Raw genomic sequence first — 12,356 nt, forward strand, 5'->3', positions numbered from 1 at the left:
GACAAAGATTGTGTCTGAATTCAAGAAAGTGTAGTACAGGCATATGGAATCTCTGAGGGAGAGGAGGAGATAGTGGATGCTATGGATGGGCAGACTGGATGGGCCTTTTGGCTTTTATCTGCCATCATATTTCTATGTTTATTTTTCTCCTGTACAGTATGTCTGCAGACCCTGTTCCTAAAATGCTGGAAAAAACTTGAGATGCATTGACCTGCCTATAACCTGTCTAAAATGGGACTGAAAAGATAACATTTTTCTTCTGAAAATGATGTGTTGCCATTTTTCTTTAAGTTGCTATTACAATGCTCTATCATTCATTGATTAAAGAAGCAACTTTTCCTATTTCTAATGAGAAATGCCAAAGAGTGTTATGTGAATTGAGTAATATATCTAAGGAAGGAAATGGCTATTACCTGAGAATGTGTAAATAAAATATGTATCATTCCTAATCACATAGAAAAGTAAAACTAGTTACTCTATATATACTGTATTTCTGCCATGAATAAAGGAGGCAAATGATGACAATAAGAATTTAATTTAAAAAGTGGCCTGAAGCTATTAATTAGAATGACAGTGTTGAATGAAGAAACATTATCACTAGTGACATAAAGTAATTACCAAAATCAAACAGATCAAATATAAAATACAGACCAAATGAAGAGGTATGCTGGTTATACTTTCTAAAGAATTAAGAATACACTTAACTTAGCGATGCATCATTTAATAATGGCTGCTTTTAACTTCCACCAAGCTGTGTCATTCCACTGATTTTCTCCTGGCATGCCACACCATCACTTAATTCCACTGGAAAAGACAACTATGGAGACTGATTTCTCTCATTCTGTGCAGCTGCTGGAATTTGCCAATTTAAGGCACTAAATAACAGCAGCAGAGCTCACCATATGATTTAACCATTGCTTAAATAACAAAATGATACCTACTGTAGTGTGGGAAATGGGATGAGAAAGAAAATTCTACGTTTCATACATGCTTTGGTTTAGTCTGAATATGCTTTCTGGATATCTTTTTATTCTTTGCTTGAAACAGAACAAAGTATTTGAAGGAAGACAGGGCGAGAATAGGTATACTTTATTTATTTGTTTAGATTTCTTTCGTGTTCCCCTGGGAGCTCAGAACGGGTTCTAATTGACATTCACAATAAAATTATAGGCATTCGAAGAAAAGACAGATGAGAAGATGTAGAGAGAGAAGGGGATGGGGAGCAAGGGGAGCGCGGGAAGGGAAGAGAGAAAAAGAGGGGAGAGATGGGGAGCAGTCACCTATGATGAAGGGCAAATGAGTGCATATTTGGGCTTATTTTAAAGAAATACATAGTACCTATAGCACTCATTTTTAAAGCAGACCGACATCTCAAAATACCCCAAAAAAGTCCAACTGCCAAAAACATCCAAATTGTGATTTTTGAAAAGCAGAATTTAGATCTACATATGAACATAAGCAATGCCTCCGCTGGGTCAGACCTGAGGTCCATCGTGCCCAGCAGTCCGCTCACGCGGTGGCCCAACAGGTCCAGGACCTGTGCAGTAATCCTCTATCTATACCCCTCTATCCCCTTTTCCAGCAGGAAATTGTCCAATCCTTTCTTAAACCCCAGTACTGTACTCTGCCCTATTACGCCCTCTAGAAGCGCATTCCAGGTGTCCATCACACGTTGGGTAAAGAAGAGCTTCCTAGCATTCATTTTGAATCTGTCCCCTTTCAACTTTTCCAAATGCCCTCTTGTTCTTTTATTTTTTGAAAGTTTAAAGAATCTGTCCCTCTCTACTCTCTCTATGCCCTTCATGATCTTGTAAGTCTCTATCATATTCCCTCTAAGTCTCCTCTTCTCTAGGGAAAAGAGACCCAGTTTCTCCAATCTCTCAGCGTATGAAATGTTTTCCATCCCTTTTATCAGACGTGTCACTCTCCTCTGAACCCTCTCGAGTAACGCCATATCCTTCTTAAGGTACAGTAATCAATATTGGACGCAGTACTCCAGATGCGGACGCACCATCGCCTGATACAATGGCAGGATAACTTCTTTCGTTCTGGTTGTAATACCCTTCTTGATTATACTTAGCATTCTACTTGCTCTCTTAGCGGCTGCTGCGCACTGTGCCGTCGGCTTCATTGTCATGTCCACCATTACCCCCAATATATAATGAATGGGACATCCCAATTCTGACTTGGACAGTCTTAGACATTCTTAGGCCATGCCATTGCATCCCAGGATGCACTGGGAAGGAGGCCTTATTGGCCCAGGTGCCTAAGACTCCTCATATGGGAGAGGCCTTAGGCATCTGAGCCAATCAGGGCATTAGACCCCTTCCTGGTACATCCTTGGATGCACCAGGAAAGGGAAAGCCTGCCACTTTGAAGAGACAGGCCTGCCAGCCAAAGGGAAACTGGTCTCTCCAGATGGACTTTCTTCAAAAAGGTATGGGTTTGGGGGTATCAAGGTGGTCTTAGGGGTGTCGGGTGATGTTGAGGTTTGAGGGGTGGTGTTGAGGTTTGGGGGTATCGGAGGTTCAAGGAAGGTGTTGTCAGGAGGGAATGGGCATCTCTCCTGGCAGTCTTTATTTGGGGCAGTTCAGGGGATCAAAGGGGTTGGCAACAGGAAGGAGTGGGCATCCTTCCTGTTAGTGTTCATTTTTTGGGGGGGGGTTAGGGCTTCGATGGCAGGAGGGCGTGGGTATCCTTCCTGTTGGGCTTCAATTATGGGGATGGCAGGAGTTTGGGAGGGTCGGTGGCAGGAGGGAGTAGGCATCCCTTCTGCTGATTTCAGGAGATTGGTGTCGGAGGTCCTCTGCTGCAGCTGGATCAGCTGATCGTGGCAGGGGTATTTTTCCCTCAAATCAGCTGAGCTGGCAGCACTCTCTAAAGAGCTGCCATGGGCAATCCTGTCAGCTCAGCTGATCTGGGATTCCTTTGCAGAGATCAACTGAGCTGCCTCTCTTTGTGATCAGGCTAAGGTGCGATTCTCTAACTGATGCCTGACTTGGCGCTGATTAGAGAATGGGAGGGTTACAGAATCAGTCCCTTAGTGATTGTCCTATATACTATATAGCTGGGGGTCACTGTCTGAGGATACAATCAAAAATTAAAGTATTAATTGAATAAATTATGAGGTTTTGGTATATTTTATAAAAGCTGCATGTATATCATGACTAGCTACTCTTCACCCACAATCTGCCCCTAAACATTCCAATATCATAGTTGCCCAAAGTATACCTGTTCTTTTCGTCATGTACACAAGGTGGAAGAGGAAGATGGCATGAAGAAGCTTTACTAAAATACAGTATATACTTGATTATAAACTGAGATTTTGGGGACAAAAAAATGGCCCAAAAATGGAGGTCTCAGTTTATATTTGGGTCAGCACTGACCAGCCCCCTCCCAAACTTGTTTGCACTGCCAGGCCTGCCATGAGACCTGGTGGTCCAGTGGTGGCCGGGAGAGGAGGGACCCCTCCCACCTCCTGTCCCAGCTCAATTCCAATTATTTTTAACTCCCTCCCACCTTCCCTACATACCTTAAGTATCCCTGGTGGTCCAGCGGTAGTTGGGATAGGAGGGATCCCTCGCGGCAGCCATTCAGCTAGTGGCTCTGTATGGGCAGAAACAAAGGAAGGTTGCTCCTGCCACGATTCACCGCTGGACCACCAGGGATACTTAAGGTACGTGGAGGACATGGGATGGAGATAAAGGGCTGGGACAGGAGGTGGGAGGGATCCTTCCTGTCCCGGCCACCGCTGGACCACCAGGGATATGTAAGGTATGCGGGGGAGGTGGGAGGGAGATAAAAATAATTAGAATTGGGCTGGGACAGGAGGCGGGAGGGACCATCAGATCTCATGACAGGCCCGGTGGAGGCCTGCAAGGTATTAGGAGGGAAGGGGGAAGGGTGCAGAACCTGGAAGGGAAGGATGGGGGCTGGGTGCAGAGACTAGCAGGGCAGGGGAGGGAGGGAGTGAGGGGGCTGAATGCAGAGCAGCAAGGGAGGGGTAACAGGATGCAGAGCCTTGCAGGGCAGGGAAGGCAAGGCACTGCATTTGAATATTAACCCAGCCTCCCACCCCCTGGTTTATATTTGAGTCAACCTTTTTTCCTCCTTTTTGGGGGGGAAAAAAGGTTACTTCGGTTTATATTTGGGTTAGTTTATATTCAAATTTATACAATATCCCTTGACTGTTAAGTATTGCAATTAAAATTATGTTGCTAGTGGAAACTAGACACTATAGATGCTGTGATAGTTTCATTAGGACAACAAGAATAATTTTATTCAACGATAATGTCAACAGATAAGGAATATTTGGTCAACCAATGTCTTCCTGTTTGTGCCTGAACACTCTTTTGTAACAATATTTGTCAGAAGTCTTCTCCTCCCCCTAGTTACTAATTCCCACTCACCCCTTTTACATAGTTATGGTAGCAGCTGCTGTGTGGCAAATGCGCCGATGCCCATTAAATTACTATGTGTATCGGAGTGCCAATGCAGTTCATAACTTTACTGCACTTCCATTTAGGCCCAAGAAAACCAGGCCAAAATCTCTGCACCTAACTTGTGCCTGCATTCAGCATATTCTATAACAGTGCTCATAAATTTTAAAAACACCCATAATCTGTCTATGCCCCTCCCTTGGACATTCCCTCTTTTCAGAGTCACAAACTAGAACTGACATGCAGCACCTTATAGAATGTGTCTATTAAATTGCACACATGGAGGGGCATAATCAAAAGAAGCATCTAAGTCCCATTTGGATATAGGGCGCTAGGCATCCAAAGTCAGCAGCACCAAAATGTCCATTCTCGAAAAGTATGTCCAAATATTTTTTTTCCCCAAAAAATCATCTATCTGTACTACAACGCGTTTAACCATCCAGACCGCCAGTACTTTATTTAGTTTTTAATGCCAACAAAAAGTACAATACAATTTATATACAAATAATGATAATCAACCAAGCACTTATAATCAATCAGTATCTATACAAAAGATAAAAATTCCTTTCCCCATCCATCATTACCATCAGGAATAATACCAAAACAAAAGATATACCCCCCCTCCCGCTCCCACCTCAAAAAGGAAAACTAAGGTGATCCCAATTCTTCCAATTGCGAGTAATCATTTGCATGGCTATCCCGGTCATAATAAGGAAAAGCTGGCATTTATAACGGTCTATCTTTATATCATATTCTTGTCCAACTATTCATCCAAGTCCCAAACACCCAGAACAAGACCTTTTGGGAGGGACCAGTAATGTGATGGACTGGCCACCCAGAGAGAGCAGTGGAGCACCTTATAGGGCACTGCTGTAAACGCCACAAAAAGGGTGCCACATAAACATCTCGCCAGAACTTCCTTATTGGTCATGGTGAGCCCCCCCAAAACCTACTATCCCTACCTGTCTACAACCGCAACAGCCCTTATGGCTGTAGGTGGCACCTATATGGCAGTACAGTAGGGTTTGTTTTTTTTGGGTGGACTCACATTTTATACCATGAATGCAGTGATTAGAGTGGCTTAAGGGCCTGGGTCCTCCTTTCTGTGATTCACTAGCCCAACCCCAGACAACTTAAGCCACCTCTATGCAGCTCTACTAGGCTTTCTTATGCCAGGGGCTGATTTTCTGGAGGAAGGTATGTATATTTTTATTCCAATTTTTATGGCAGTGTGTTTGTGTGTGTGTGTGGGGGGGGAGGGATCATTGATCACTGGGGGAGTGTGTGGGGGTTTGTACTTTATATCACTTTGGATACCTTCTGGGCACTTAGACCTGTTTTTAGATCACCCAAGTCACAACATATAAGTTCCGTCTAGGCAGTCTCGTCAAACTGTCGATTATCCTGCAGTATGACTAAGTCTAGGTCGGCCCACATTCTGCCCTAACCACTCCTTCAAAATAGCCCTTTTCCACTCTGGGTGCAAAGTGGGATTCAGAGGCCTAAAAAGTCTCTGGATACATCTATAAAACCCATTTCGATTATCGGCACTTGGACAACCTGTCTTTTAGGTTGTCCAAGTGCCAGCTTTGGTGGGGTTTTAGACGTACTTTTCTTTCGATTATAAGCCACCTTAACTTCTTATTAGTGCCAAATAGTATCAGCTATGAGGTGTTAATTTTCAATAATCAGCACTGATTAGGCTTCTTAAACAATTAAGTTGTGCACGCAAATCAGCAGTGTATACCAATTTGCATGTGTGTGTGTATCAGTAAAGTGAGGTTGGATAGCAGAGTGTCACACCCCTCCTCATATTCGACTACTTGTTAATCTCACTCACAAGGGTAATATAATAATAATAATAATAACTTTATTCTTATATACCGCCAGTAATCTTGCGACTTCTAGGCGGTTTACAATAAAAGAAACTGTAAATACAATCAAGAGAAGTTTTATGTACAGCGAATTAGAGAGTATAGCAGTGTATATCTCGTACAACGACTAAAAGAGTATAGCAATGTACATCTGATAACATTAGTATTGTTAACGTTAGTTTGTGTGTTGCAAGGCCAGGAAGTGCCAAGTTGTTTACACAGAAGTAGAAATATTCCGTAGGTTCATAGAGTATTCATATTTAGTGATTGAGGGGTTGGGGTTAACAGTTTGCAAGTTCAGGTATGTGGTGATGTTACGAGGGGGGTTGATGTTCCGGTTCGTTACCTAGGTATTTCAAGAATAGGTAAGTTTTTAGGTGTTTCCTGAATTCTTCATAGTTGTTTGTGTGCGCAATTAGTTTTTCTAGGTCTTTACCCCATATGGCTGCTTGATATGATAGCAGTTGTTGATGGTGTCTCTTACATTTGCACCCTCTAGCCGGTGGGGAGACAAATTTCATGTGTGTTTTTCTTTCATGTCTGTTGGTTGGGAACGAGAAGAGGTCTGTAATGTATTTTGGGGCTAGACCATTTAATACCTTGAAGCATAGACATCCTAGCTTGAATTTCGTGCGCGCCTCCATCGGCAGCCAGTGTAGGAGTCGGTAGGAAAGAGCCATCCTCAGTTCCCAGTTCACAGACAATTTATTTATGTGCTTATTTATTCTGTGAAAGCAGAGTATGTCACCAAACGATCTAAAAGTCATCAAGGGCAGTAATAATTGTCCCAACAATGGATTTTGCAATAACTTAAGGCATAGCTCTTGATTTAAGACTGTAAAACAGCTTTGCCTTAGTTCTCTTCTGTGGAGTGCTGATCATTTTCAACATAACTGGTCCAAAGCAAGTGTTTTTTTGGTTTTATAAGTGACCAAGAAGAGTATGTTGATTAATGTACACATACTATCCACAGAAAGAGCTTTGAATAAGTCCTATCTTAAGTCCAGAAAATGCAGCCTGGAGTGTGACTGGTAGACTAAGCAACACAAAGGGCCTGTTTTACAAAGCCGAGCGGCAACAGCCCCGAAGCCCTTTAAATCTTTATGGGCTTCGGGGCTGTTGCCGTGCGGCTCTGTAAAACAGGCCCAAAAAGTGATTTCCTCCCTTGTAATAGTTATAATACATTCCATTCCATTCCCGAATGCTTAAAATTTTGTTGTTACTTATTCCTGATCACAGCTAATACTAAATGGACTGCTATCTGCTTCTACATGCTCCCCACAATTTGACACCAAACATTGATATGAAGGTGTTTGGGTTATTTTTTTGCAAAATCACAATCAAAATATGAATCACTTATTTTGTAGTGAAGATGAAACAATTTCCACCCACTAATCTGCTACATTTCTAAATCACTATTTTCATTGTCATTCTATTCTTCATATTTTTTTTTTAAATCTTGGTACCACAGTTTCCTCTCTTTCTTCTTTCCATCTTATTTTTCCAGGTACTGCACATTTCACTTTTTAATTTCCTTTCCCCCCTCCCCCCACCCATTCTTTCTTCTATTCCTCTTGTCTCTACATTAACATATTTTCCATGTAATTTCCTCTATTGTCTGTTTCTCATTGTTCCTCTTGCATATTTTCTATTGTAGACCATTTTGTTTTTTGCTATACAGTGTCACCTTACCTCCCTATCTCATAGAAACATAGAAATAGACGGCAGATAAGGGCCACGGCCCATCAAGTCTGCCCACTCCAGTGACCCTCCCTATCTATCTTTGCGGATAGATCCCACATGTCTATCCCATCTTATTTCCACTTTGGTTTGCAATATCTCCTTCCTATATACTACTTCTCTTTGTTGTCTCTCTGTATAAGGGGTGCTGAAAAGTTCTCAGTCCAACTTCCTAAATTCTGAGCATTATTTTTCCATTGTAGCTAAAAAAAGGTGTTATTTTATTTTGCAAAGTGCCAATTTGCAGAATCGTAATGAATCCTATCAATGAAAAGTGTGGAATTTTCAAGTGTGGAAGTTCCTATTCCTGCAGAAAAAAAAAACTCCAAAGGAAATCCATAGATGTATGATGCAAACTTTAAGTGACAAATGCCTTTCATACTCCATAGTGAAGAAGTGGTATGCAAACATAGAGATTTTGAGACCGAAGATGCAGCAAGGTCAGGGAGGCCTCAAATGGCATAAGCTCTTGAAATTGTAGACCATGTCCATGACCTGATTTTGGCTGATCAGCGAAAATCCGCTAAAACAATTGCTGAGACACTAAAGATATCTAGGGAACATGTTGGGCATATAATCCACAAGCAGTTGGGTATGCAAAAGCTGTCAGTTAAGTGGGTGCCCAAATATTTGAATGCTGATGAGAAACGATGTCAAGTAGATACTTCCAAGATGATTTTGCAGCATTTTCAGTGAGCTGGTGTCAATGTTTTGGAACAACTAGTCATTGTTGATAAAACATGGTTAGACCACTATGATCCTTAGAAAAAACAACGGTCCATGCAGTGGCAGCACTCGGGTTCTCCAAGGCCAAGGAAATTCAAGTCCCAAAAGTCAGCAGGAAAGATCATGGCCACAGTGTTTTGGGATCAGGAAGGTGCTGTAATAACTATCTTCCAAGGGGCCAAACAGTTAATGCAGAATATTACTAGAACTTGCTATGCCAATTAAAGGAGACATTGAAAGAAAAAAGGAGAGGGAAGCAGCGGAAAGGAGTTCTCTTTTGGCAAGACAATGCACCCTCTCACAGGTTGGCAAAATGATGAATGTTTTGATGCAGTTGGGGTTTCAGTGCATAGACCATTCACCCAACTCACCAGATCTTGCTCCATCTATTTTCTGTTTCCAAACTTTAAAAAGAATTTGAAAGGGCAACAATTTTCGAGTGATTCGGAGGTGATTGTAGCAGCAAAGTGGTATTTCATTGACCAGATATCACAGCATTTTTGGAAGGGTTACAGAAAATTCAGACACAGTTTGCCAAGTGTGTTGAACTTAGGGGTGAATATGTGGAATAACTCGTAAGTTTCATGACTCCATGTCATTCTCTTCTTGGCTGGGCTGAGAACTTTTAAGCACCCCCTCGTATCTTCCTATCACTAGTAATTTTTTGTACAGTCAAAGCTCTCTTCACTGCTGTACATGTGAAAAATTCATAAAAATTATCCACTTTCCTCATACTTAAAGGCTTTTTTATGTGCATAAAAGGGCTTTTGTAAAATAATCTGAATAGACTACTACTTCTTAGAATTTCTATAGTGTTGCTAGACATACACAGTGCTGTACATTAAACATTCAAGAGACAGGCCCTGCTCTGTAGAGTTACAATCTAATCAAACAGAAGCAGGACAAGTAGGAGGTTAGGCAGTTTGTAAGGTCAGGCATGGGTACTATACAAGTGAGTGGGGGTTAGGAGTTAAAAGCAGTCTAAAAAGGTGGGCTTTTAGGCCCAGATTCTATATAGGACGCCCATCCCGGGTGTCCTATACAGAATCGGAACAAAACCCACCCAAAGTAAACCCGATTCTATAACCGACATCCATGTTACAGACGCTGGTTACAGAATCGGGTTTTTGGCCCGGATTCTGCATAGGACGCGGCCACTATATTTTATCGTGGCAAGGGATTTCCCTGCCACGATTAATATAGCAGCCACAACTACGGCCGCCGGTCTCTCCAACTCCCGCCCGACGTTTGCGGCAGAAGGGTGCCCAACCCCTCCTGCTGGACTCCTCAACGACCCCCCCGAAGATCACCGGCAGGAGGGTGCCCATGGAGAGATGACAGAAAGCTGTGAACAACATGTTCAAGTAACTTGGAGAAAAAGGGGAGGAGGGATGTGGCGTGATAGTTGCAAGGGCAGGTGGGGTCCAGTGAAGGTTTTTTGGGGGGAGTTGTGTAATTATGGCATGTTTGAAGACATCAGGGACAGTTGTGATGAAAAGTGATAGATTAAGGATGTGACAGATGGACGGGCTGACAGTAGGAGTGCTGAGTAGACGGGTGGAAATTGGATCAGAGGAGCAGATAATGAGTTTGAAGGAGGAAATAAAATCTGCAGTTTCCTCTTCAGTGATTTCAGGAAAGAAAGAAAAGGTAGCAAGGGCTGGAGGAAGGTCAACAGAGTGGGCTGGGGGAAGGAGAGCTAGAGGTGGCTTGGTAGAAAACTCAAGGTTAATCTTGTGAAGCTTGTCATAGAAGTACTAAACCATAGTCTGGGGGGAGAGTGATGGAGGGGTTGGAGGTGTGGGCACTTTGATTAGAGAGTTTAGTGTGGCAAAGAGACAGCAAGGGTTGGAGCTGAGTGAGTTAGTCAAATGGGAGTAGTAATGTTGTTTGGCAAGTGAAAAGGCAGACTGGAAGTAGGTCAAGAGGAATTTGAACTGTATGAAGTTAGCATGGGTGCAGGATTAGAGCCAACGACATTCAGCAGACCTGGCCCAGGAATGTACAAGTGTAGCAAATTTCAGAGGTCAGCCAGGGCTGGGGTTTGGCACACCTTACAGAATGTGGGGTAGAGAGAGATAGGGTATCTAGAGTAGAGGAGAAACAGGTATTATAGGAAGAGACAGACTTGTGTAGCATAGTGGTTGAAAGGAGGGGTGAGACAGTGTAGGAGAGACTGCAAGGGTCAATAGCCTGAAGATTCCGGAATGTATTGGTGGAGATTGGCCAGGTCTTGGGGGAGTATGATGAATTGTGAAAGTTATTTAATGATGGTCAGAGAGGGGAAGAATTGCAGTGAAGAAGAAGACAAGATCAAGACAGTGGTCATTCTGGTGAGTAGGGATGGAGCACAGCTGATGATTGAATGAGGATGTTAAGGCTAGAAGCCTAGAAGCATAAAAGTCGGAGGGGTCATTAGCATCAATGTTAAAGTTACTATGAATGAGGGAAGGAGGTGAAGTTCAAGAAAGAAGGAAAGCCAGGAGACAAAGTCAGTGGGAAAGGAAGAGAGGGACTTATCAAGGGGGCAGTAAATGACTGCTACATGGAGAGGTAGCGGAGTATATGGGTGGATGGAGTGGTCTTCAAAGGAGAAAGAGCAGTGAGACTGAGGTGGAAGAAAGGGTTGAAATCTACAAAAAGGTAAGAGTAACAGCCCAACACATCCCCCATGACTGAGGGAAAAGGTAACCTCCGTGACACAGGGCAGAGTCAGGTCTCAGTTAATGCAAGCAGGTGGAGGGTTCAAGAGATAAAGAGGTTGTGGCCGTAGCCCCTTATCAAATTTGTACACTAGAACTGGTATGCAGCACCTTATAGGATATGCTGACCAAGTTGTACATACAACTTTTAATTAATGCTAATTAGTGTTAGTTATGGGGTGTTAATTGCCAATTGGTGCCAACGAGGCTTGTTGTGTGCACAAATTGACTGTGTGCACTGATTTGCGCATACAACATAAGGCACCATATACAGAAGAAACTCATGTATTGGTGTTTTCTGTCCAGAGCTTGAGATGAACGCAGGCAGAGTCAGGATTCACATGCATTCTTTACAATACATGTACCTAAACTAAACTAAAACTTAACCTTATATACCTGGTAGTTTATCTACTGCAGGGCTGGCTAATGCCATGGGCCAGGTGAGACACTGGGCGCCAAACTTCAAGGACATCAAATGCCTTCTCACTGGCTCATCTTTTGCTATAGTGAGAGCGTATTACTTTGCTATCACAACCCCCCCCCCCAAAAAAAAAAAAAAAAAAAAACACAAAAAAAAACAAGGCTCAGGGAACCACAACACCTTGAGCTGACCCTGATATGCTAACGTTTATTTATGTTTCATATATACTGCCTGCAAGTGGTGTACATTCAAGAACAATAGGCATTTTTCTGTCCCTGGAGGCTTCACAGCCTAGGTTTGTAACTGAGGCAACATTTATACCTGTTCAATATAGATAAATCCTTTTGATTATCCAGCCTATTTAAAGCACAAAATTGTTCATTTTGATTTACATTATTCTTGAGGATGTGCTAGGCCCTTAGACAGTGGTTCTCAAAGCTATCATGGGGGACCA

At 42.7% G+C, this 12,356-nt stretch overlaps 1 protein-coding gene across 4 annotated transcripts in view; it reads right to left on the reverse strand.

Moving 5' to 3' along the window:
- The window catches only part of RBMS3 (RNA binding motif single stranded interacting protein 3), a 1,318,368-nt gene that overhangs the window by 39,389 nt on the left and 1,266,623 nt on the right, over positions 1–12,356 (reverse strand). The window lies entirely within an intron of this gene.

Source organism: Geotrypetes seraphini, chromosome 2 (genome assembly GCF_902459505.1).
Source record: "Geotrypetes seraphini chromosome 2, aGeoSer1.1, whole genome shotgun sequence".
Taxonomy (NCBI): Eukaryota; Metazoa; Chordata; class Amphibia; order Gymnophiona; family Dermophiidae; genus Geotrypetes; species Geotrypetes seraphini.